This window comes from Lepidochelys kempii, chromosome 14, assembly GCF_965140265.1.
Source record: "Lepidochelys kempii isolate rLepKem1 chromosome 14, rLepKem1.hap2, whole genome shotgun sequence".
Taxonomy (NCBI): domain Eukaryota; kingdom Metazoa; phylum Chordata; order Testudines; family Cheloniidae; genus Lepidochelys; species Lepidochelys kempii.
Genome location: NC_133269.1, coordinates 40,772,277 through 40,796,411, shown reverse-complemented (window position 1 = coordinate 40,796,411; position 24,135 = coordinate 40,772,277). Strand labels below are relative to the sequence as shown.

General features: G+C 50.1%; 2 protein-coding genes and 1 long non-coding RNA gene across 3 annotated transcripts in view; 1 reads left to right on the top strand and 2 right to left on the bottom strand.

Moving 5' to 3' along the window:
* LOC140897524 (uncharacterized) overlaps window positions 1-24,135 on the bottom strand; it is a 122,471-nt gene that overhangs the window by 4,241 nt on the left and 94,095 nt on the right. The window lies entirely within an intron of this gene.
* Window positions 1-24,135, bottom strand: part of LOC140897909 (uncharacterized) — an 80,008-nt gene that overhangs the window by 28,999 nt on the left and 26,874 nt on the right. The gene's annotated exons all lie outside the window — the stretch shown is intronic.
* Window positions 6,568-7,820, top strand: LOC140897936 (uncharacterized). The gene is made up of 3 exons (XR_012154883.1): window positions 6,568-6,676; window positions 7,140-7,314; window positions 7,698-7,820. It is a non-coding gene; the product is annotated as an uncharacterized lncRNA (long non-coding RNA).

The following is a 24,135-nucleotide window of genomic DNA, read 5'->3' as shown; positions in this document are numbered from 1 at the left end:
TAGAAGCAGGGGAGCTGCGGGCCCTTTAAATATCCCCCGGAGCCCTGGGGCAGCAAAGGCTCCAGGGGCTATTTAAAGGGCCATGGCTCCAGCTGCCTCTGCCGCCCCGGTCCTTGAAATAGCCGCTGGAGCCCCGCCGCTTCCCCAGGGCTATTTAAAGGGCTATTTAATAGGGCGGCTATTTAAAGGGCTAGGGCAGTAGAAGAAGGGAGCCCCGGGCCCTTTAAATAGCCCCCGGAGCCCCGGGCTGCTGCTGCTACCCCAGTGGGGGGGGGCACTTACCTTACAGGGTGGGCTGGGGTTGGCTCTGACCCCCTCAACCCCGCCCCTTCCGCCCTAGGCCCCGCTTCTTCCGGGGGCCAGAGTTGGCCCCAGAGTACCGGTAAGTCACTCGACTTCCTTTCACCCCTGCTGGGGGGTCACAGAGGAGCAGAATCCCACCCCCACCCTGCTCAGAGCAGCCAGGAGGCTTCAGGGTGGGGAGAAAGAGAGAGCTCCTTGTCCCTCCCAGCCGATGGCGGAGGGCCGGGGCCCTCCCGTTTATCACACACCTGCTAGCCACAGGCTGATACAGGAAGTGGAGCCTGCAGAGAACTGGAAATACCATTCATATCATATTTCCTCTCAGACATGAGCATCTCCACTTCCTCTTATTTATCACCTCGGCTCCTCGCATTAGACTATAGAAAATATTGTTTTAAAAGTGTTACTTATATGACTCTTTGCGCTTGGATTTGCCGTACCTGTGATGACTTGAGGCTGGTTTACAAGCTTGGGTATTGGTACCATGATTGCCCTGTTATCCCCCTCCCCCCAACTGGTTAGTTTAAAACCCTCCTGGTTATTCTAGCAGCTTACCTGTCACCCGGGACTTCGGTGATCCTACCACTGAAAGAGAGGCTGTCAGAAGCATACGGCCTCCTCTCTCCATAGCCCGTGCTGTGACAGCTAGTGAGGATGCATGGGCGTGAGTTGGTATCATATAGCCTCTATATAAATCCATGGCACGCCCACGTCTTGAATACTGCGGGCAGATGGGGTCACCCCATCTCAAAAAAGAGATATTGGAACTGGAAAAGTTTCAGAAAAGGGCAACAATACCAATCAGGGGTATGGAACGGCTTCCGTATGAGGAGAGATTAATAGGACTGGGACTTCTCAGCTTGGAAAAGAGACAACTAAGGGGCAATATGATAGAGGTCTATAAAATCATGACAGGTGTGGAGAAAGTAAATAAGGAAGCGTTATTTACTCCTTCACATAACACAAGAATGAGGGGTCACCCAATGAAATGATAGGCAGCAGGTTTAAAACAAACAAAAGGAAGTATTTCTTCACACAACGCACGGTCAACCCATGGAACTCCTTGCCAGAGGATGTTGTGAAGGCCAAGACTATAACAGGGTTCAAAAAAGAACTAGATAAGTTCATGGAGGTTAGGTCCATCAATGGCTATTAGCCAGAAGCTGAGAATGGGAGACAGGGCATGGATCACTTGATGATTACCTTTTCTGTTCATTCCCGTAGGGCACCTGCCATTGGCCATTGTCGGAAGACAGGATCCTGGGCTAGATAGATCATTGGTCTGACCCAGTATGGACATTCTTATGTTCCCCCTCTCCCCTTGCATTGTTACCACCTGGGGATGGGGAAGGGATTCGCATCCTTCTTGAAATAGGACACACAATGCAGTGACTTGTGGAGGGAAGCCAGATAAGCATCAATGAACTATCAGAAACTAAAACCACTGGGGGATAATTAGTGCAAATCCCTAGGCTGGTAAATGAGTCTGTAAAAATACCACCCTTTCTTGTGAAAATTGCATACCCGAGGTTAAAGAAGCCTAGCAAGCAAAGAATTGAGACTGTAAAAAGGGGGAAGGGTTGGAAGGACTTTGAAACCAGCCAGGGTCTCCATGTGGAAGGTGGGTGAGGGCTGATAAGACAGGCCTGCGGGTCAGCTGTTTGTTACAGTGATGGGGAGTTCAGTTTAGGACCTGCTTTCTGCTTAAAGGTGGAACTCTTCTAATCACTCTAAAATCTGCATGGGTATTGGGATTGTCTTGAACTTTGCTGTGCGGCATGGAAACATGGAGGCGGCTTAGTGACCGACATTTAAGGTTGTTTGGTTATGTGGTTCCTGAGATACACCTCCCCCACCCCACCAATAAAGCTTCTCTTAAAGTTCAGGGATTCTGAGAACATTTTTTTTGCACAGCCTAGGGATCAAACCAGGGCGCTGCTTTGGCACAAAAGTCTCAATCCCTTGAGAGATACTTCAGCAAGCGCACGACACCCACTACCCCTTTGGGTCAGCAAAATTGAAACTTGTATTCACTGAAGCATTTAGCTGTCTAGTAGGCACCTACACGCTGGCTTGTGCCAGGTCCTTCAGAACAGTCGTAACCGTCACGGGGATGTGTCACTTGGGGGTGACCGGAGACTTATATTGTCAGGTGCAGCCAGCTCCTTATTGGATTATTGAATTAATAAACAATTAAGTAATTAGTAACTTCAATCTGTATCACATTCAGTCATGTTAATTTGATCAAATTTCTAAAAAAAAAAAAAAAAAGATCTGACACTGACATATTTTTAATTTTTTTTTTTTGGCCTTTGTAGACGGAATTGGGAGCCATGAATAAGGAGCTGGCAATAAGAAGCCAATTTCAGCCTCCTAACAGTTGGACCAATCAAAGACCTACCCCAGCGGCTTTTAACCTTTCCAGGCAACTGTGCCCCTTTCAGGAGGTGATTCGTCTGGTGTAACCCCCAAGCTTCACCTCACTTAAAAACGGCCTGCTCACAAAATCAGACAGGAAAATACAAAAGTGTCACAGCCCCTGAACAGTTGCTTCCTTTCTCACTGTTACCATATAATGGTAAAATAAATCCACTGGAGTAGAAATATTGGACTTCCATTTCAGTGTATAGTCTGTAGAGCAGGATAAACAAGTCATGGTTTGTATGGGATTTTAGTTTGTGCTGACTTCACTTTGTGCGATTTTTATGGAGCCTGTTGTAAACCTAGACAAACATCTAGATGAGTTTGACGTCCCTCCTGGAAGGCGTCTGGGTACCCCCAGGGGTACGTGTACCCCCATTTGTGAACCACTGGCCTAGCCCATGTGTTTGAAACCCTCTGGGCTCCGTGATTCAGCTTCTATCAGCTTTCCCAGATGTGCCTGTGGACATGGGGGCTAATTCCATTGTTTCAGCCACTCGATTACAGTGCCTTCGTCAGCGTTATTCTGAACGGAAGGCAGGGGCCAGGCCTGCCCCATAACAAGGTTTAGCCCAACCCATAACAGCATTTACACCCTAATCAACTCAAAGTCACCTCTCGATCTTCTTTTCGAGAAGCTAACAGGTTGAGCTCTGTAAGGGCAGGTCTACACTGGGAACGCTGCATAGACACCATACGCAGCAGTTTAAGGAAGATGCTCTAAGTGAGGGGCGGGCAAACTTTTTGGCCCAAGGGCCACATCTGGGTACGGAAATTGTATGGCGGGCCATGAATGCTCACGAAATTGGGGGTTGGGGTATGAGAGGGGGTGAGGGCTCAGGCTGGGGGTGCGGGCTCTGGGGTGGGGACAGAAATGGGGAGTTCAGGGTGCGGGAAGGAGCGCCGGCTGGGGCAGAGGGTTGGGGTGCGGGGGGCAGAAGGGTCTGGATGGGGATGCAAGCTCTGGGGATGAGGGGCTGGGGGTGCAGGAGGGTGCTCCAAGCTGGGACTTGAGGGCGAGAGGGGGATCAGGGATGGGGCTGGGGTTTGGGCCACGGGAGGAGGTCAGGGGTGCAGGTTCCGGGTGGTGCTTGCCTCAAGAAGCTCCAGGAAGCAGCGGCATGTCCCCTCTCCAGCACCTACGCGGAAGCGCGGCAAGGCGGCTCGGCGTGCTGACCCGTCCACCAGCACTGCCCCTGCAGCTCCCATTGGTTGCAGTTCCTAGCCAATGGGAGCTGTGGGTGCGGCGCTTGGGGCGGGGCCAGCGTGCAGAACCCCCTGGCTTCCCCTACGTGTAGGAGCTGGAGGAGGGACATGCTGCTGTTTCCGGGAGCTTTGCGGAGCCACAACACGCGTGGAGCAGGGCAAGCCCCCGACCCCACTGCCCAGCTGGAGCGGGGCAAGACCCAGACCCCGCTCCCCGATGGGAGCTCGAGGGCTGGATTAAAACATCTGAAGGGTTGGATGTGGCCCCCAGGCCGTAGTTTGCCCACCCCTGCTCTAAGTGGACAGAAGAAATATCTCCCTTCACCTTAGTTAATCCACTTCTGCAAAAGGGGGAAACCAAGAAGCTCTCCCACCGACATAGTGCTGTATTCATGGGGGTTAGGTCGTTATAACCACTTTGATTGGGGGGATGGATTTTTCAGCCTCTGAGTGATTTAGTTAAAAACATAAGAACGGCCATATGGTCAGACCAATGGTCTATCTAGCCCAGTATCCTGTCTTCCGACAGTGGCTAGTGCCAGGTGCCCCAGACAGAATGAACAGAACAGGGACTCATCAACTGATCCATCCCCTGTCGCTCATTCCAAGCTTCTGGCAAACAGAGGCTAGGGACACCATTCCTGCCCATCCTGGCTAATAGCCATTGATGGACCCATTCTCCATGAACTTATGTAGTTTTTTTTTAACCCTGTTGTAGTCTAGGCCTTCACAACATCCTCTGGCAAGGAGTTCCACAGGTTGACTGTGCATTATACTTACAGAAGTCTGTAGTGTAGACCAGACCTAAGACTCTTGCTATAAAGCACCTTCTCCAGCCCCTGAATCTTTTCTGCACACCTTTCCAATTTTGCCAACACCCTTTTTAATATGTGGACACCAGAACGGCAGGCAGTATTCCAGTACCAGTCTCACCAATGTTGCAGAAATGTAAAATCACTTTCCTATTCCTACTCACTGCTATTTAAACATGGTGCAAAATCCTGAAGCCAGGGTGGGTAGGTAATATCTGTTATTGGATAAACTTATATTGGTGAAAGAGACAGAGCTCTTCGTCAGCTCAGGCCCAGACTTAAGTTGAAGTGCTCTGTGTAAGCTTGAAAGCTTGTCTCTGTCGCCAACAGAAGTTGGCCCAAGGACAGGTATCCTCACCCACCTGGACTTATTGAGCTAGGGGACTATACAAACACAGAACAGACCTCTGCCCTTTGTGCCTTTGAAAATCAGCCCCTAAAATCCTAGTGTAGACAAGGCCTTTAAAAATATAATGACAGAATAAAATAACAAAACAAAATCTTGAGCTAGCAGGCTTTGTCCCTTTGTAGTTTGCTTATAGAAAGAAAAAGATCGTGGAGTCATTGTGGATAGTCCCCTGAAAACATCCACTCCGTGTGCAGCGGCAGTCAAAAAAGCCAACGGAATGTTGGGAATCATTTAGAAAGGGATGGATAATAGGACAGAAAATATCAGATTGCCTCTGTAGAAACCCATGGTACGCCCACACCCTGAATACTGCGGGCAGATGTGGTTGCCCCATCTCAAAAAAGATATACTGGAATTGGAAAAGGTTCAGCAAAGGGCAACAAAAATGATTAGGGGGATGGAACAGCTTCTGTATGAGGAGAGATTAATAAAACGGGGACTTTTCAGCTTAGAAAAGAGATGGGGGGGTAGGATAGAGGTGTATAAAGTCATGAGTGGATGGAAAAGTAAATAAGGAAGGGTTATTTACTCCTTCTCATACCACAAGAACTAGGGGTCACCAAATGAAATGAAATGAATAGGCAGCAGGTTTAAAACAAACAAATGTATATATTTCTACACACAACACACAGTCAACCAAACTCTTTGCCAGAGGATGTTGCAAAGGCCAAAAGACTAACAGGGTTCATAAATCAGAGGGGTAGCCATGTTAGTTTGTACCCACAAAAACAACGAGGAGTCCAGTGGCGCCTTAAAGACTAAGATTTATTTGGGCATAAGCTTTCGTGGGTAAAAAACCCACTTCTTCAGATGCAGGGTTCATAAAAGTAGTGGAGGATAGGTCCATCAATGGCTATTAGCCAGGATGGGCAGGGATGCAAAACCAAAATCGTATTCCACTTGGTTGGGCATTAGCTGACTCTGGAGGAGACTAAAGCAGCTTTGTACAAATTGTTACTCTAATAAACACTGATCATACAGTGGGTTTCTTTTCCCAAGACAGATCCCCAGCTGCTCTCAGTTGGCGGCAGCTCCATTGACTTCTCCAGAGCGATGGAAATTCACACCAGCACATGGAGTTTGCAAGGCACACGCACTTTGCACCCCTACACTGCACCGGGATGTGAAAATTCACTTGTGAAAAATACACACCCCTGGCCTAACCCTCTCCCCCCCCCCCCGCACATAGAGGCGTAGTGGATGGGAAGATTTCTTTTACCTTGGCTCCAAGACTTACTTGGGCAGAGGCGCTCAGGTGGGATCCTGCCCGGTCTGGAGGCCCAGCTCTGCGTGGGGTGGGGGAAAGGGGGTTTGGGACTCACCCAGACAGCAACAACAAAGAGTTACTGTAGCCACCAACCGGGGAGTGCAAGTCACATCACTTCCTGCTGCCGGGCCAGCGTGACCCCAGCCCTGCTCCCGTCTGGGTCCTAGCGATAAACTGCATGGCACCGCAGCCCAGAGGCGCTGGAAGGAGGGGGGCTGCCGCACCCCCCGGCTTGAAGTGGTTTCCATCATATGCAGGGTTTGCAGTTTGGTTCAATGGCTCTCAGCCCTCCACCCCCACACACACTGTACAAATTATTCCAACCCCCCAGCTGCAGCTCCCCCACCCAGCCCCAAGCCCCCCTGCCTTTTCGGGGATGCGCACCCCTGGACACGGGCAACCTCTCCCAGCCCTCCATGGACCTTAATCCAGGACTCAGAGTCTGGGGGTGATTCGCAGGATTCCGCCCCGGTCCCCCGGGGGGGTCCTGCTTTGGGGGCCAGTGTTAGGGTGACCAGACAGCAAATGTGAAAAATCGGGATGGGGGTGGGGGGTAATAGGAGCCTATATAAGAAAAAGCCCCAAATTTCGGGACTGTCCCTATAAAATCAGGACATCTGGTCACCCTAGTGTGCAGAACGGGGCTCATCCAGAGGGCTCTGGTTTTTGCACAGAGAGGGAAGCTTGCTCCCTCTGTGTCTTGTTTATCTTCCTGGGTCAGATGCCACCTCCCCGACCATTGTGAGCCGGGAGCCTGGACTGAGCAGCTGCTGCCCCCCCCAGTGGGGTCTGTGGAGGGAGAGACCCACATTAACCCCCCTCTGTGCCCAGCCCAGGGGTGACTGGAACCAGCCCCCGGGCTCTGCCAACACCCGCCCCTGAGCCGGAGCCAGCAGGTGATGGGGAGAGACTTGGGGAAAGGGCTGGGGGTAGGGATAAAATGCTATCTGGTGGGGGGAGGGATAGCTCAGTGGTTTGAGCACTGGCCTGCTAAACCCAGGGTTGTGAGTTCAATCCTTGAGGGGGCCATTTAGGGATCTGGGGCAACTACGGGGGATTAGTCCTGCTTTGAGCAGGAGGTTGGACTAGATGACCTCCTGAGGTCCCTTCCAACCCTAATAGTCTATGAATTTGCTACCAGTAGCAATTACTCATCTTAAACTGCTACTGGACCCAATCGGCTACTGGTGTGGGGTAGCCAATTGTAAGCAGCAGCAGTTTCTGATGCAGGAGGTTGTGCTTATTTGCTGACTTGTCCTAATTTGCTCAAACTTGACAGTGGCGTGGGACGCAAGCAGAAAGTCTTCAGCTTCCAAACGACCCTGCCTGGTGCACGTGTGTACTGATGAAGTGGGCTGTAGCTCACGAAAGTTTATGCTCAAATAAATTGGCTAGTCTCTAAGGTGCCACAAGTCCGCCTTTTCTTTTCGCGACTACAGACGAACACGGCTGCTCCTCTGAAACCTCTTAACAGAGTGAGGTCATTTAAAGATCATTTCTTTCGCAGCTTCGCTTCCTGCGCGGACAAAAGACAGTGAGGGCAATACTAGAAACACCGATGTCATTGCTAAAACGATGCGCCATTACTCATGCAGACTGCATTTTGAACCCGTGTTTTAAAAATATAAATTAAATAGCACACTGGTGTGCAGCTGCACAATAGCAAAGCGAAATGGTGACGTGCTAAGAGTAATTCAGGGAATCCAGCTGCAGACAAGACAAACTGGTGAACTGCTAGACTTTAGGTGGTCAGACACGCTGGTGAGGGATTCTTTGTTTCTATGGGGCGTATGTAAAATATTTCACTGATTCAGGTCTCCTGCGGCACCTCACTGGGAGGGAGAGGAGCTGCGGTGACTCCTCATCGGGGTGCCTTGCGCCTTTCAGAGCCCAGCCCTGGGAAGCCCCTGCTGTCTGTGGGAGAGGAAATAAAAAAGGCCCTCTGCCTTCTGCCCCCAGCCCCCGCACTGTTTTTGCAAACACGGGTGTCTCAGTCCCACCGGGGTAACTCTTACCTCCTCTGCCCCTGCCTGTGCAGGGGTTTTATCCTATGTCATCCCCTGGCAGCGTCTCACCCCTGGGCTTAGCCCTGTCTCCTTTCCCCCCTCCCTCCATCCCTGATTTTGCCCTTCAGCCCCTATCCTAACCCTGACTCCAGCTGCTTGACCCCCCTGCGACCAGTCAATTTCTGTCCCCTGCCCAGAACCTGGCCACCCCCCCGCTCCGATTTGCCCCCTTTTTAACCCCTGTGAAAAGCAATCAGCAGACTCTTATGGCTAATAAGGGCAGGGTGAAGGGCAGTGGCTTCAGCAGATGTTACTGAGCATGCTCAGTTTGTGTGAGCATGCTCAGTGTGCCCCAAGTAGCAAATTAAGACAGAGAGCAGTTTTTCACATTACATAGAGCAGGACAGTGACTCTGCACAGAGAGTCCCTGCTCACCCCCTTCTCTGCTCCCCCTGTGTCCCCAAGTCCCAGAGCTTCTGCTTGTACTGAGATGCACTGACCCATGGGAAGAGGACAGACATGCCCCTGGGACAAACAGCCACCAGGCAGAGGGGGAGGGAAGAAGCCGGAGACAGCAGACTAAAATAGAGAGCTGAGATGAAAGGGGCAGAAGGAGACATAAGTAGGGTCAGAGGTTCCCAGTTCCTGCTGCAGCATCCCTGGGCAGATTAACTGCCCTGGGAACAAGGTGAGCAGCAGAGACTGGAAAAGCCAGTTCCTGCCTCTGCCAAGTCGGGGCGCTGCACTGCCCTGGGGGGACAATTTCAGGGGGGACAGTGCTGTAGCTCTGTGGGCAGAACCCCGTCATGTAGACACAGCGACAGCGTCCATTGACAGAGGACCATCAACTCCCCAGCCGACAGTAGCGAGGCCAATGGAAGTATTCTCCTGTCCACCTAGCTGAGTCTATGCTGGGGGTTAGGCTGGTGTAATGTCTAGGGGTGTGGATTTTCCACACTGCACTGAGAGATGTAGGTGTCCCCAAACTTTTCAGGGTCATGCCCCCCCAAGCTGGGGCCAGGAGCAGGGCCGAGGCTTGTGGGGGGTGCAGACGGGAAAGGGGGCTGAGGCTGGGGCCGCAGCTGGGGGTGGGTCTCGGGCCAGGGGCAGGGCTGGGAATGGGGCCAAGGTTGGGGGTGGAGCTGGGGGCGGGGCTGGCTGGGTGGTACTCTCTCCCCGCCTCCCCATGGGGGGCCTCAATCGGAGCAGGAATGGGGCTGGGAGCGGACCCGCAGCCAGGCTGCAGTGGAAGCTGGCAGCTGGTCCTGCCATTAGGTACGGAGCCAGGGATGGGGCTAGGCACAGGGCCAGGAGTTGGGGCTACAGTTGCGGGCGGGGCCAGAGCAAAGCTGGGGCGGGGCTGGATGGCACTCTCTCCCCATCCCCAGAAGGCCCCATCATGCCCTCCCTGAACATTCCCCCCCCCACAGTTTGGGGACCTCTGAACTCTGTCAACCTATATTTCAAGTGTAGACCAGTCGGGTTTAAAATGTGGGTTTAGTCCTGGTGGGTCTGTGCTGGAATAAAGCGACTCCAAGTTTTCCAAGCGTGGCCGAGTCTAGAACATTTTTCGGCAGGGAAAGAAACCTGGGGGGAACCTGGCTGCGAGATGGACTCATGCCCCTCCTGAGACCTCCCCCGTTGCCCTGACAGGCTGCTTTATAATGACCACGTTTTGCTCCGGATCGACCCATCTGCTGTGTTCATTTTGAGGGAATAAACGAGCCCAGAGAGTCTTTGCCCAGCCCTGTCTCTGAGCCTTAAACAGTTAAACATGATTTGGGGTCCTGAGTACGGAGACCTGGATTTGCTTCAGCCCATGGCAAGCGGTAGACAATTCAGGCCAGAGTTCTGGGAAATTATTCATTTCCAAGAGAAAAACAAAAGAATCAAAACGTCGTGAAACTGAAATGGAGTGCTTATGCAAAATTATTTTATTCCAACCTTATCGGTGTCCCCGTTCCAGAGAGACGATACCGGTTAGAATCACTGATGTGGTCAAACAGTCCTTCTTGGCGGGGAAGAGTTTGTTCTGTGTTGGACTCGCGTGCTGGGAATGGTGGGAACTTTCCCTGCTTTGACAAAACTGGCAGAGACAAGCGGAGAAGAGAGGGGATAGGAATGGGGGGGCAAGGGGGAGGGGGGGAAGTACAGCTTTTGTTGCTGCTCTCAAGACACAAGTCCAACAACTGAGCTCCCAGTTGGGATAGGCCTGCTAGACCCCATTTAGGACAACGCGTCCTCCCCGGGGACGGGGAAGTAAAATCTTTGTCAAGATCCATTGCAGCTGTGTTCTTTCTCCTCTCCTTCGGAGCACAGAGATGCCTCTCTGTCTGTCGTTAACCTCTCTCTCCAAGGTCATGATGTAGGGTTTGTCTACACTTGAAGTGGCCGTAGACACTACCTACGCTGCTCCCATCGCTGTAGTTAATCCACCTCTGCAACAGGCAGTAGCTAGGTCAATGGAAGAATTCTTCTGTCGGCCTAGTGCTGTCTACACAGGCACTTAGGTTGGCTTAACTACATTGCTCAGGGGTGGATTTCATTACAGGAAATGAGGTGTGAGCTTTGACTGAAGCTTTTCCCACACCCGGTGCGTGTGTTTTTTCTCTCTTCTGTGGGGATTCTCTGCTGAGCTGTGGTTTTCTTGAGGTCCCGACAACCTCCCCCAAATTTAGGGGATTTAATAACTTTCTTCCCTGGCTGCTTCCCCGGCTGCCCCTCTGACCTCTCCAAGAATCTAGGAAATGTTCTCTGTGGAGCTTCCTAAAAAGGCCTCATGTGCTTCCATTTCCTTATGACCTTCCTGCTGTGGATTTTTTCCTGCCTGGTTCTCCCTTAACATCCCATCACCTGCTGGGATAGAGAGAGAATCCAGCCAGGAGTCACCGCTCATGCCGAGGAGAACTGAATAGTAAAGAGGGGCAACACAACCCAATTTTCTTGTGTAGACCAAGCGGTGGTGCCAGCAGGTGGAGGTGGTGAGAGAACCGAATGCCTGAGCTTCTCGGTATACATTTCACCTTGCTCGGTCATGCAGCAGTTATTGGGGTGTGTTTCCCCATCTTGGCTGGGTGTGACCTCCCTTCTGCCCATACCGCGGATAGCCATTCTCCCCCTCATGCTAAAGACTCTCTTTGTGTTCCCCATTCCCCCTGTCCCACTGGGGCAGAGACTCTGTGTCTCCTTTTTCCTTCATCCAGCCATGGCAGGGTCTCCCAGTCCCCTCTCCCCAATAGCAAGGGCTCAGTGTACCCTGAAACCCTCCTCACCCCATACCAGGGGCTCTGTGTGCCCCCCACTCCCTCCTCACCCCCACCAGGGGCTCTGTGTACCACCAATCTGTCCTCACCCCCACCAGGGGCTCTGTGTGCCCCCCACTCCCTCCTCACCCCATACCAGGAGCTCTGTGTGCCCCCCACTCCCTCCTCACCCCCACCAGGGGCTCTGTGTACCACCAATCTGTCCTCACCCCCACCAGGGGCTCTGTGTGCCCCCAATCCCTCCTCACCCACACCAGAGGACACTGTGTGCCCCCAATCCCTCCTCACCCCCACCAGGGGCTCTGTGTGCCCCCAATCCCTCCTCACCCCCACCAGGGGCTCTGTGTGCCCCCCACTCCCTCCTCACCCCCACCAGGGGCTCTGTGTGCCCCCAATCCCTCCTCACCCCCACCAGGGGACACTGTGTACCACCAATCTGTCCTCACCCCCACCAGGGGCTCTGTGTGCCCCCAATCCCTCCTCACCCCACACCAGGGGACACTGTGTGCTCCCCACTCCCTCCTCACCCCATACCAGGGGCTCTGTGTGCCCCCCACTCCCTCCTCACCCCCACCAGGGGCTCTGTGTACCACCAATCTGTCCTCACCCCCACCAGGGGCTCTGTGTGCCCCCAATCCCTCCTCACCCCACACCAGGGGACACTGTGTGCTCCTCACTCCCTCCTCACCCCCACCAGGGGCTCTGTGTGCCCCCAATCCCTCCTCACCCCACACCAGGGGACACTGTGTGCTCCTCACTCCCTCCTCACCCCCACCAGGGGCTCTGTGTACCACCAATCTGTCCTCACCCCCACCAGGGGCTCTGTGTGCCCCCAATCCCTCCTCACCCCACACCAGGGGACACTGTGTGCTCCTCACTCCCTCCTCACCCCCACCAGGGGCTCTGTGTGCCCCCAATCCCTCCTCACCCCACACCAGGGGACACTGTGTGCTCCTCACTCCCTCCTCACCCCCACCAGGGGCTCTGTGTACCACCAATCTGTCCTCACCCCCACCAGGGGCTCTGTGTGCCCCCAATCCCTCCTCACCCCACACCAGGGGACACTGTGTGCTCCTCACTCCCTCCTCACCCCCACCAGGGGCTCTGTGTGCCCCCAATCCCTCCTCACCCCACACCAGGGGACACTGTGTGCTCCTCACTCCCACCAGGGGCTCTGTGTGCCCCCCACTCCCTCCTCACCCCCACCAGGGGCTCTGTGTGCCCCCCACTCCCTCCTCACCCCCACCAGGGGCTCTGTGTGCCCCCAATCCCTCCTCACCCCCAACACAGGCTCTGGGTGCCCCTCAATCCCTCCTCACTCCACACCAAGGGATCTGTGTGTCTCTCCTTTCCCCACCTCCTTCCAAAGTACATTTCTTCCCCCTGGGTGGGAAGGGAGGTGTGGCTGGCTAGTATCTGCGCTCCCTGCCCCCCAGACAGAGCAGCCTCGGGGGGAGGAAGGATCCAGCTAGGAAGAAGGCCGACATCAAGCCTCGTTCACTCCCCTTCCCGCTGGCTGAGCATCCGCCCCTCAGCTGTCAGCCAGGAGAGCAAGGAGCAACTTTGTAAAGCGCAAATGGTTTTGAGGTTTGTTTCTGATGGTTTCCTCCAAATCAATAGGGCTCTGCCCAGCGATGCCTAGATCGTTCCCTGACATTTTGGAGTGGATCAGCGCGAGCTCCGATGGGCGAACAGGTGCATCGCGGTCCACGAGGCAGCAATTGCGACGGGGAAGGGAGGTCCTGCCTGACCCCTGCAGCGACAGGAGATACAGTCAGGGTGGGGGAGAGCACGTAGCAGAGGGAGACAGAGAGCTGGGAAAGTGACAGCCATTGGCAGATTACTGCCGTGCCCAAGGGCCCCAGCCAATTTGGGGCCCCTGGAAAAAATCTCCCCAGGCCGTGGCCCCAGGTCTGGAGGAGCTCTGCCACGGTGGGGTGCACAGAGCTTCGCAGGTCTCGGGGCTGCAGCGGGATGGTGGGAGGGAGCGTGGTGGGGGAAGGGGCAGAATGGGGCGGGGCCATGGGTGGAGCAGGGGATGGGCCATGGGGAAGGGGTGGAACAGGGTAAGGCTGTGGGCAGGGCTGCAGACAGAAGGGGCGGAATGGGGGCGGGGCCTCAGGCAGAAGGGGTGGAAGGGGGCGGGGCCGCAGGTAGAAGGGGTGGAAGGGGGCGGGGCCGCAGGTAGAAGGGGGCAGGCCCATGGTTTTGGCACCCGGTACCCCCACCACTTGCTCTGCCCAGAGCTCCAGGTCGGATGATCAGATGTCCTGATAGGGACAGTCCCGCTATTTAGGGTTTTTTCTTATATAGGCACCTATTACCTCCCACCCCGTCCCGATTTTTCACGCCTACTATCTGGTCACCCTAGCCACAGGAGACCTTAATCAGTCTCTGCTGGCAGCCCAAAACAGCGGAGGCTGAGAAATGTTACCAGGGCCGGAAAGAAACGAAAAAGGTCCCTAGAGCGTCAGGCGAAAAAAATCCCTAAATTCTAGAGGGCCATGAATGTTGCTGCTGTGAAGATGTGGCTGAGCCAAGTGGAGAAGGAAGGCCGGGATCTCAACAGGCGTGGAACCAAATTACCCCAATCGCTGAGGCCGGAGAGATAGAGACGAGGAAGCTTGCTGGTCACCCCTTCCCCATTTGCCCCTGTCCTGCTTGGGGACAATGGAGATTCTTTCCCCCTCCTCTCGCAGACAATTCAGGGATGTCCCCAAAAGAATAAAAGCCTCAGCTGGGAGTGGAGATGCTGGCACTGCTGTGAATTCACCCCATTCTCTAGGTCCCCCAGAGAGGGGAGGGATAGTTCATTGGTTTGAGCATTGGCCTGCTGAACCCAGGGTTGTGAGCTCAATCCTTGAGGGGGCCATTTAGGGATCGGGGGCAAAAATTGGGGATTGGTCCTGTTTTGAGCCGGGGGTTGGACTAGATGCCCTCCTGAGGTCCCATCCAACCCTGAGATTCTATGATTAACCAGAGCTTCCCTGGGTTTCGGGCTTGCGGAGCGTTTGCTTCTAGGACCGGATCCCAGCGTGTCTCCTGGATTCTTGGCACTTATTCTCCCAGCTGCAAGAGGTCGCACCGGTGCCGGGGCTGAAATGCACCAGGCTAGGCTGGGGATGGGGCTTCAACCTTTTTATTTTGCCCTTTGGCGCCATAAAGTTGAATTTAGTTTTGTCAAACTCCTTTGTCTCAAATCACCAGTAACAACGGCCTGGAATGGATCCGGGGCCACCTGGGAAGCCTCGCTGGGTTGTTATTTCCTCAGCCCTGAGCATCACAGATGGCACATTACACAGCTGCCAGAACTATGGGTTTTCACGCCCTTCTATGACTGTGCAGGGAAAAGCCGTTGTCTGCAGGGGAAATCCCCTCTGCTGGCATTTCCCTTTCAAATCGGCCAGGGGGTGGGGTGGGGGGGGATTTTTTTGAAGTCTGGTGGAATAGCCAGGAGGAGAAAATGTTTTGGAGGATGGGGGGTATTTGTAGGTGATGCCACTTCCCTTCTCCACCCCCAACTCTGCCTTGTATGTCGCTGAAGGGCAAGGTGCCAGGGGTGCCGGAACAGGGTGGGGGCCTGGGGCCACATCACATCTTACCATCCATATGGGCAAGCGACAGGGGAGAGGGAGCGGAGAGGAGCGAGTGGGGGGCGGGGTCTTGAGAGGAAGAGACAGCATGGGGGTGGGGCCTTGGGTGAAGGGGCGGGGCAGGGTGAGGGTAGAGGTTCAGGGGGAGGGACATCGCAGAGGGCGGGGCTACCATTTGGGCAGCAGCGGCCCCCCCACACTTTTAAGGAGCTTTGGCCGCTCCTGCAAGGTGCGCCTTTGTGGTTTGGCTCGGTCAAATATCTGTGGGCCCCCAGAGGATACAGGTCCCTTTGAGGAAGATCCCTTAGTCATCGAGGGGTCATTGAAAAACTATTTGCAAACCCAGTTCTTCCTCAGAGCTGTATTGATAAGTACATAAGAACGGCCATACTGTGTCAGACACAGGTCCATCTAGCCCAGTGTCCTGTCTTCCAACAGTGGCCAGTGCCAGGTGTCCCAGAGGGAATGAACAGAACAGGGAATCATCAAGTGATCCATCCCCTGTCCCCCATTCCCAGCTTCTGGCAAACAGAGGCTAGGGACTCCATTCCTGCCCACCCTGGCTAATAGCCATTGATGGACCTATCCTCCATGAATTTATCTAGTTCTTTTTTGAACCCTGTCATAGCCTTGGCCTTCACAACATCCTCTGGCAGTGAGTTTCACAGATTGACTGTGCGTTGTGTGAAGAAATACTTCCTTTTGTTTGTTTTAAACCTGCTGCCTATTCATGTCATTGGGTGGCCACTAGTTCTTGTGGTATGAGAAGGAGTTAACAACACTTCCTTATTTACTTTCTCCACACCAGTCATGACTTTATAGACCTCAACCATATCCCCCCTTAGTCATCTCTTTTCCAAACTGAAAAGTCCCAGTCTGATTTATCTTTCCTCAAATGGAAGCCGTTGCATACCCCTAATAATTTTTGCTGCCCTTTTCTGAACCTTTTCCAATTCCAAGATATCTTTTTTGAGAGGCGGCGAGCACATCTGCACACAGTATGAAAGCCAGGCAGGGAGCTCTGCCGGCTGTCAGTCAGGATGGCAAGTCCTGAGAATCGCCCAACATAAGAGTGTGACACTGGCTACTCCCACCTTGACCTGGGTGAAATGAGGCGGAACTGGGGGAGTCGCTCACAGCACAGTCGTGGGAGCCCTGGCTTTTATCCTTCCCTCCCCAGACGGTTTCCATGTCAGTGTCACTGATAACTCACCTGCCCGGGCACCTCTCGGGATCTCCCTTTCTGCAGGGCTGTTGACCTCTATCATATCCCCCCTTATTCATCGCACTGGATTTCCAGAAGCAGAGTGTATGGATGGTCCATTATCCTAACACATGTCTTTGTCTAGGGCTGTGATGGCCCCTCAGTAGCTGTGCCAGAGCACGGCCCCAAGGGGTGGAAGTTGGCAAAAGGGCAGAGCCCCCACTACATCTTCCTACACTACTCCAGTTCTCTGCTATATTCCCTCTCATTGCCTTGATCCCCCCACACCGTTCCAACACACACCACTCCAACCCTTCTCTTCCCCCCAGCAATCCCTGCATCACACCCATTGCTCTGCTTACACCACACCTAACTAAAAAAATGTCACAGCCACCATAGGAAGGGAACCCTTTTAACATTTTTATCAGTGACCTGGAAGAAAACATAAAATCATCACTGATAAAAATTTGCCAATAACACACAATTTGGGGGAGCGGTCATTACTGAAGAGGACAGGTCACTTGTACAGAGGAATCTGAATTGGGTGCAAGCAAACAATCTGTATTTTAATATGGCTAAATGTAAATGTACACATCTAGGAACAGAGACTATAGGCCATGCTTAGAGGATGGGGGACTCTATCCTGGGAAGCAGTGACTCTGAAAAAGATTTGGGGGTTGTGGCAGATAATCAGTGGAACACGAGCTCCCAGTGGGACTCTGGCCAAAAGAGTTAAAGTGATCCTGGGATGTATAAACAGGGGAATCACAAGGAGGAGCAAAGAGGTTATTTTGACCTCTGTGTTTGGCACTGGTGCGACCGTTGATGGAATCCTGCCTGTGTCCAGTTCTTGTGCCCACAATTCAAGAAGGCCGGGGATAAACTTGAGAGGGTTGAAATTAGACGAAGGTTTCTAACCATCAGAGGAGTAAAGTTCTGGAATAGCCTTCCAAGGGAAGCAGTGGGGGCAAAAGACCTATCTGGCTTCAAGATTAAACTCGATAAGTTTATGGAGGAGATGGTATGATGGGATAACATGATTTTGTCAGTTAATTTATCGTTTAACTATTCATGGTAAATAGGCCCAATGGCCTGTGATGGGATGTTAGATGGGGTGGGGTCTGAGTTACTACAGAGAATTCTTTCCCGGGTATCTGGCTGGTGAGTCTTGCCCATATGTGCAGGGTTCAGCTGATCGCCATATTTGATGTCGGGAAGGAATCTTCCTCCAGGGCAGATTGAAAGAGGCCCTGTGGGTTTTTCGCCTTCCTGTGTAGCATGGGGCACGGGTCACTTGCTGGAGGATTCTCTGCACCTTGAAGTCTTTAAACCACGATTTGAGGACTTCAATAGCTCAGACATAGGTGAGAGGTTTATTGCAGGAGTGGATGGGTGAGATTCTGTGGCCTGCATTGTGCAGGAGGTCAGACTAGATGATCATAATGGTCCCTTCTGACCTTAATATCTATGAGCCTATGAGCCTATAAGAGTCCCAAGAATGAGTAAAGGATTAGAAAACCTGCTTTATTGACTCCAGAAGCTCAGTCTATTTAGCATCACAAAGAGAAGGTTAAGGGGTGGTTTCATCACAGTCCATACATACCTACCTGGGGACCAAATATTTAATAATGGGCTCATCAGTCTAGCAGAGAAAGGTTCTACACAAGCCAAGGGCTGGAAGTTGAAGCCAGACAAATTCAGACTGGAAATACGGTGTAAATTTTTTAACAGTGAGTGTTTTTGGGATAGCCTGCAAGACATCTTTCACTCAGTTCCCCAAGAACTCAGTTCGACTTCGGTTTTGTCACTCAAGTTCCTTTATTTGGCATACAGCAAAGCTATGCTGAGTTGATCAGACTCAAACATAGGGTGTGGGTACAGGGTATATCACACATCCAAACCTCCTTCCTTTGGATACATTTACATATTACATTACATTCGGTATACATTGCACCCCACTAGACACTGCATAAGCGTGCTTTAAAAGCAAAAAGCAACCCAGCGTCAATAAAATAAATCCGTAAACATAAGGAGTGAAGCCCATGCACCAAAATTCCATTCAAAAGTGCCATCCAAATTCTGGGGTTTTTTTTTTTAAAACAGTTTATTAATTATAAATAATGAAGCTACTTTAAAGGGTGTCTATTCGACATTGGTGAGGCCTCATCTGGAGTACTGTGTCCAGTTTTGGGCCCCACACTTCAAGAAGGATGTGGATAAATTGGAGAGAGTCCAGCGAAGGGCAACAAAAATGATTAGGGGACTGGAACACATGAGTTATGAGGAGAGGCTGAGGGAGCTGGGATTGTTTAGCCTGCAGAAGAGAAGAATGAGGGGGGATTTGATAGCTGCTTTCAACTACCTGAAAGGGGGTTCCAAAGAGGATGGCTCTAGACTGTTCTCAATGGTAGCAGATGACAGAACGAGGAGTAATGGTCTCAAGTTGCAGTGGGGGAGGTTTAGGTTGGATATTAGGAAAAACTTTTTCACTAGGAGGGTGGTGAAGCACTGGAGTGGGTTACCTAGGGAGGTGGTGGAATCTCCATCCTTAGAGGTTTTTAAGGTCAGGCTTGACAAAGCCCTGGCTGGGATGATTTAACTGGGAATTGGTCCTGCTTTGAGCAGGGGGTTGGACTAGATGACCTTCTGGGGTCCCTTCCAACCCTGATATTCTATGATTCTATGATTCTATGCAGTGGGCATTCAAAAACATGTCAAAACCCGCCAACCATTCAAATCCTATCCCAAAAGTTCTGCTTAACTGTACTGTAAAATAAATTTTAGAATGAAAGTAAAAACAAAAAACTATATAGTAAAGGTTTGTAAACTAAAAAAAAAAAAAAAAAAGCAGCGAAGTGAAATGTCTGAAATGAGAAACAAGTCCAAATAATTTAGGGCTAAAGCCTATTAAAAATATTACACAAAAATGTTCAGTTTATTTGTGTGTCCGTGTTACTAAATGTTACCAATCTGCATCAAAAATTATGCCCACTAAAATTTGGGGAAATATCATTAAAAACCATTAAAAGAACGTTCTAAACATATACTTTAAAATATACTGCCAAAACATAAAATTGCCAAGGCAGGGAGGGGATGGCAAGCACACACACAAAACTGTTCAAAATGAGTATGATACTCTAAAACCAAGGTGACATAAATAGTCTGTAAAAACATAACCAATCTTTTCAACAGAAGAATACTGGAAGCAAAGTACTTGAGTCATTAAATGAGAAAAAAACCCTCCTTAATAAAGCTTTGTTATAATATACATACTGTTATTGCTTTTAAAAAAGTATAAAATTAATTCAATGTGTTCTAATCGCATGTGCCAAAGGCATGCTGTACAAAATAAAAGCAGCCTTAAGTAAAATGAAGCAAAAAACCTTGTCCTCTTTAGTCACCACAAACGTTAAAAATTTAATACAATAAAAATAACAGTTGATGCAACATAATCATAATAATAATAAAAAAATCGACAAGGGTCTGGTAGCAGGAAGTTAAATGTAAAACCACTGCAACTGATGTGGTATAAAAAAAAAGTTTCTTTTCCCTACTCAAATACTGTTAGAAAACACAAAGACTAAAAACTCCCAGACTTGTTCTGCTGTTTGCATCTGGGAAATGTACACAGGTAGGTGTAACATCTTACAGACAAAGATGCCGGCACAACGGTTCGCTTTGGGAAAAGAGGCTCCAAATTGCACAGCAGGGTTAAAACACTGAAATGTTAGTAACGTAAAAATTGCCTATGCTGGTGATAACAAACATCGTCTGGGGGCTAAAAAGGATCACTTCTGGAATGGACTCAGGAAATGTTAATTGAATTGACCTATGTTCTGTTTCACACCTAAATTTCTTGCGGTAATAAAAGGAAATACCAGGGTTTTTTTTAAATGAAATTAAAATAAAAGCAAAATCAAAACGACAAAACATGCTTTAAAGGCAAAGCAAGTTTGTAATGTGGAATTACACCCTGGTGGGCTGTACCAGAAGTAATAATCTTCCACCTCCTCGTTAGTACTTTAAGCCTAGTATTAATGGTGGTTCAAATAATTACAGCTACTGTAGCCTTAAAATTGTGTTGCTAAGTAGTCCACTGCAAAAAACAAACACAAAAATCCTAAAATATAATGCAAGTAAAACAAAGAAGTAGATAAGTTCTGGAGGTTAGGTCCATCAGTGGCTATTAGCCAGGGTGGGCAGGGATGGCGTCCCTAGCCTCTGTTTGCCAAAAGCTGGGAATGGGTGACAGGGGATGGATCACTTGATGATTCCCTGTTCTGTTCATTCCCTCTGGGGCACCTGGCACTGGTCTCTGTCGGAAGACAGGACACTGGGCTAGACGGACCTTTGGTCTGATCCACTAGGGCCGTTCTTATGTAAATACTAATATAAAAAAGAAAAACAAAAGCTGTGGAACATAGGCTTGACTTGACATGAGTAACTGAACACGGGTCAGGCCTAATTTCTCAGGAGACAGGATTAAGGAGGTAAATAAATCAGCAGGCTGGAAGCAGAATGTTTGTAAGAGCTAAAATAAGGGGGAACCCCCAGGGAACCATCTACAATGGACACGAGAAGCCTGGACCATAAGATGAGGTAAAGAGTAAGTCGTCCAATGACAGTGCGTGCATTGAGCATGCTGCGGAGGGATTTGTTCCTGCAAAGTGACCAAGCCAATTCCCAATGTGTAGCGAATGCCAGGTAACGTGTAAACGTCTACAAAGGAAGAGGTTTGCTGCGTAGCTTTGGGTGTGGGGTAGGCCCTACGCCCGCCCTCTACGCTTGAGTCTGATCCACTCGGCAGAGCTTTGGTGTGTGTCAAATACAGGAACCAAAGCGACCGGACTGCAGTGGAACGGAGTTCTTGGGGAACCAAGTGCAACAGAAGTGGCTCTAAAGGCTTTCTAGGGAAAAATGCCCGGGGTGGTCGTTGTTATCACCTGACCTCCCCTTTTCACGGTTTGTTTGATCACTAAGGATTTTACTCGGCATGACTGCACCGAGTTCTACTGCCATAACTGGGTTTTATGATTGAATCAAGGCATATTTAACACTTTAATGTATTACTTTTTAAAAGACTTTCAAACATTTTTACAATTTTTAACGGTTCAATTTTTTAAAACTCTGTAGTGTTAATTTGTGCAAACACTTTTTGACAGGTTTTATTTAATTACTTGTGTTTTTAAAGTGACACATTTTGTAGCCATTTTTTCCGGCAACTTTAAACTTTTAGATTTTTTTTAATGGTTTTTGCACTTTTTTTTTTTTTTAGCTTCGTACACTCAGCCTGCAAAGCTGTACTTACTAAATACAAAAAGAAAAGGAGGACTGGTGGCACCTTAGAGACTAACCAATTTATCTGAGCATGAGCTTTTGTGAGCTACAGCTCACTTCATCGGAATGCATCCGATGAAGTGAGCTGTAGCTCACGAAAGCTTATGCTCACATAAATTGGTTAGTCTCTAAGGTGCCACAAGTCCTCCTGTTCTTTTTACGAATACAGACTAACACGGCTGCTACTCTGAAACCTTACTAAATACAGTTTCTGAAGGACAGATGCTTTCTACCTTGGACCTAAGGCAACAGTTAACAAAGTTCTGGGGTTTTTTTGATTATTATTATTTGGGAATGTTTTTAATTTACTTTGTTTTCCCCTCCTACACCTTTGATTGGCTTGTTATGCTTTTTGCATCTAGTTGGTAAGGTGGCACCTTGTTGTTTGTGATGTTTTAGCCACTAGAAATTATCCTTGTGAAACTGCAGCCTTGATTTGGGCTTTTTTATTGTATATTTTTTTTGCTTTACAAAAAAACCAAGAAGATACTATTTTTTATGGCTGCAAATGGGTCCTATCTTTTAACATGTTAGTGGCACTCAACAGACTTCTGCTGTGCTCTGCCCGGCATTCTTTTACATACTATAAAGTACCTTTCAAATATTTTTACCACTTTTATTTTATTTTAAAACTGCTTTGCCAGGTGGCATGGCGTGCACTTTATAGATCTCTTTTTTGCTCTTTCTGCCCATTCTTTACTTCCTCCACATTTTTAACATAATGGTTAATTCTTTTACTTCTCTACGCTGGGCTTTTATTTTCAGGGTTACTCTCTGCAGTAATAAGGGGTTTTGCATTTTTTTGGTTGCATTTGTTATTTAGCACTATTCATTGACGTTCCTTTTCCACCCAGACCCAGTTTCTTCCTAATACCTATCTGGGAGTCTAGAGGGTCCCCCTTTGGATTTAACTTAGTTCCCCAGTGCCCCAGAAACCTCTTCAAATTTAAGCCCTACCAATGCCATTGCTAAAGTGCTGGGTTGCGATCCTTGACAGTAAAGCTAGACATATACTAAACGATACCTTACCTGCCCCAGATGAATAGATCCGATCCGAGGCACTGCACCACTACGTTGGAGAAGCCTTCTAAACCTCTTCCACTCGATTCCCCAAGAACTCAGTTCAACTCCGGCCTCATCACTCAGGTTTCTTTATTTGGCATAAAGCTATGCCAAATTAATCAAACTCAAACGTGGGTACACCACGCATCTGAAGTTACACCCCCCCCTTCTTTACATACACTTACACATCACATTACATTCCCTATACATTGCATTACATGCTGTAGAATTGGCTTGGTTACTTTGCAAAGACCAATCCACGTGCAGCATGCTCTGTCCACAGTCAGCTTTCCTCTTTACCTGTCTTGGCACTCCTTACTTTTCTTGTCCATGATCTTGTTTTTAGGAAATGTTTCCCTGGGTGTTCTCCCTCTTATCATAACTAGCTCAGACATTCTGTCTTTTAGCTTTGAGCAGGTCTACACTTAAACTGCTGTCCCGCACCCCGTAGTGCTTTAATGAAGACGCTCTATGCTGACGGGAGAAAGCTCTCCTGTTGGCTTAGTTAATCCACCTCCATGAAAGGCGGTAACGATGTTGGCAGGAGAAGCTCTTCCGCCAACACAGTACTGTCTACACCGGCAATTAGGTTGGTATATAACTCAGGGCATGAAATATTCACACCCCAGGACAACGTAGTTACACCGAAGTCATTCTGTAGTGTATAGACTTGCCCTTATTGACCCATTTACTTATTTTAGCCCAGACAGTCAGTTTTCAGTCTACTGATCTATTTACCTCCCTAATCCTGTCTTCCAAAAATTAAAGCCTCCCTAATGACTCATGTTCAAGCCGGGCCTACAGGAGTAACTAACCACTGGCGCAATTCACTGGCGGATTCTCCACCAATGAGAATTTTAAAATCAAGACTGGAGGTTTTTGCTAAAAGATCTGCTCTAGGAATTCTTTGGGGGAAGTTCTCTGGCTGGTGCAATACAGGAGGTCAGATGAGATGATTACAATGGTCTCTCCTGGCCTTGGAATCTATGAACCCCACTACCCAAGTCCAGGGCGTAATTTGTGCCAGGGCTGAGCCCCAGCACCTCCAGGCCTGGCAGTTCAGAGCCCCGGCACGGCACCTCCGGGCCTGGCAGTTCAGAGCCCCGGCACTTCTGGGCCTGCCGTGTCAGTAATTAAAGTAAAAACACTTGCTTGAACCCCGGCACCTCTTTCATTACAAATTAAGAACTGCCCAAGCCCCCCACATCCATGCCCCTCAGTCACATATGCGTGGAGGGGCTATGGGGCGGTG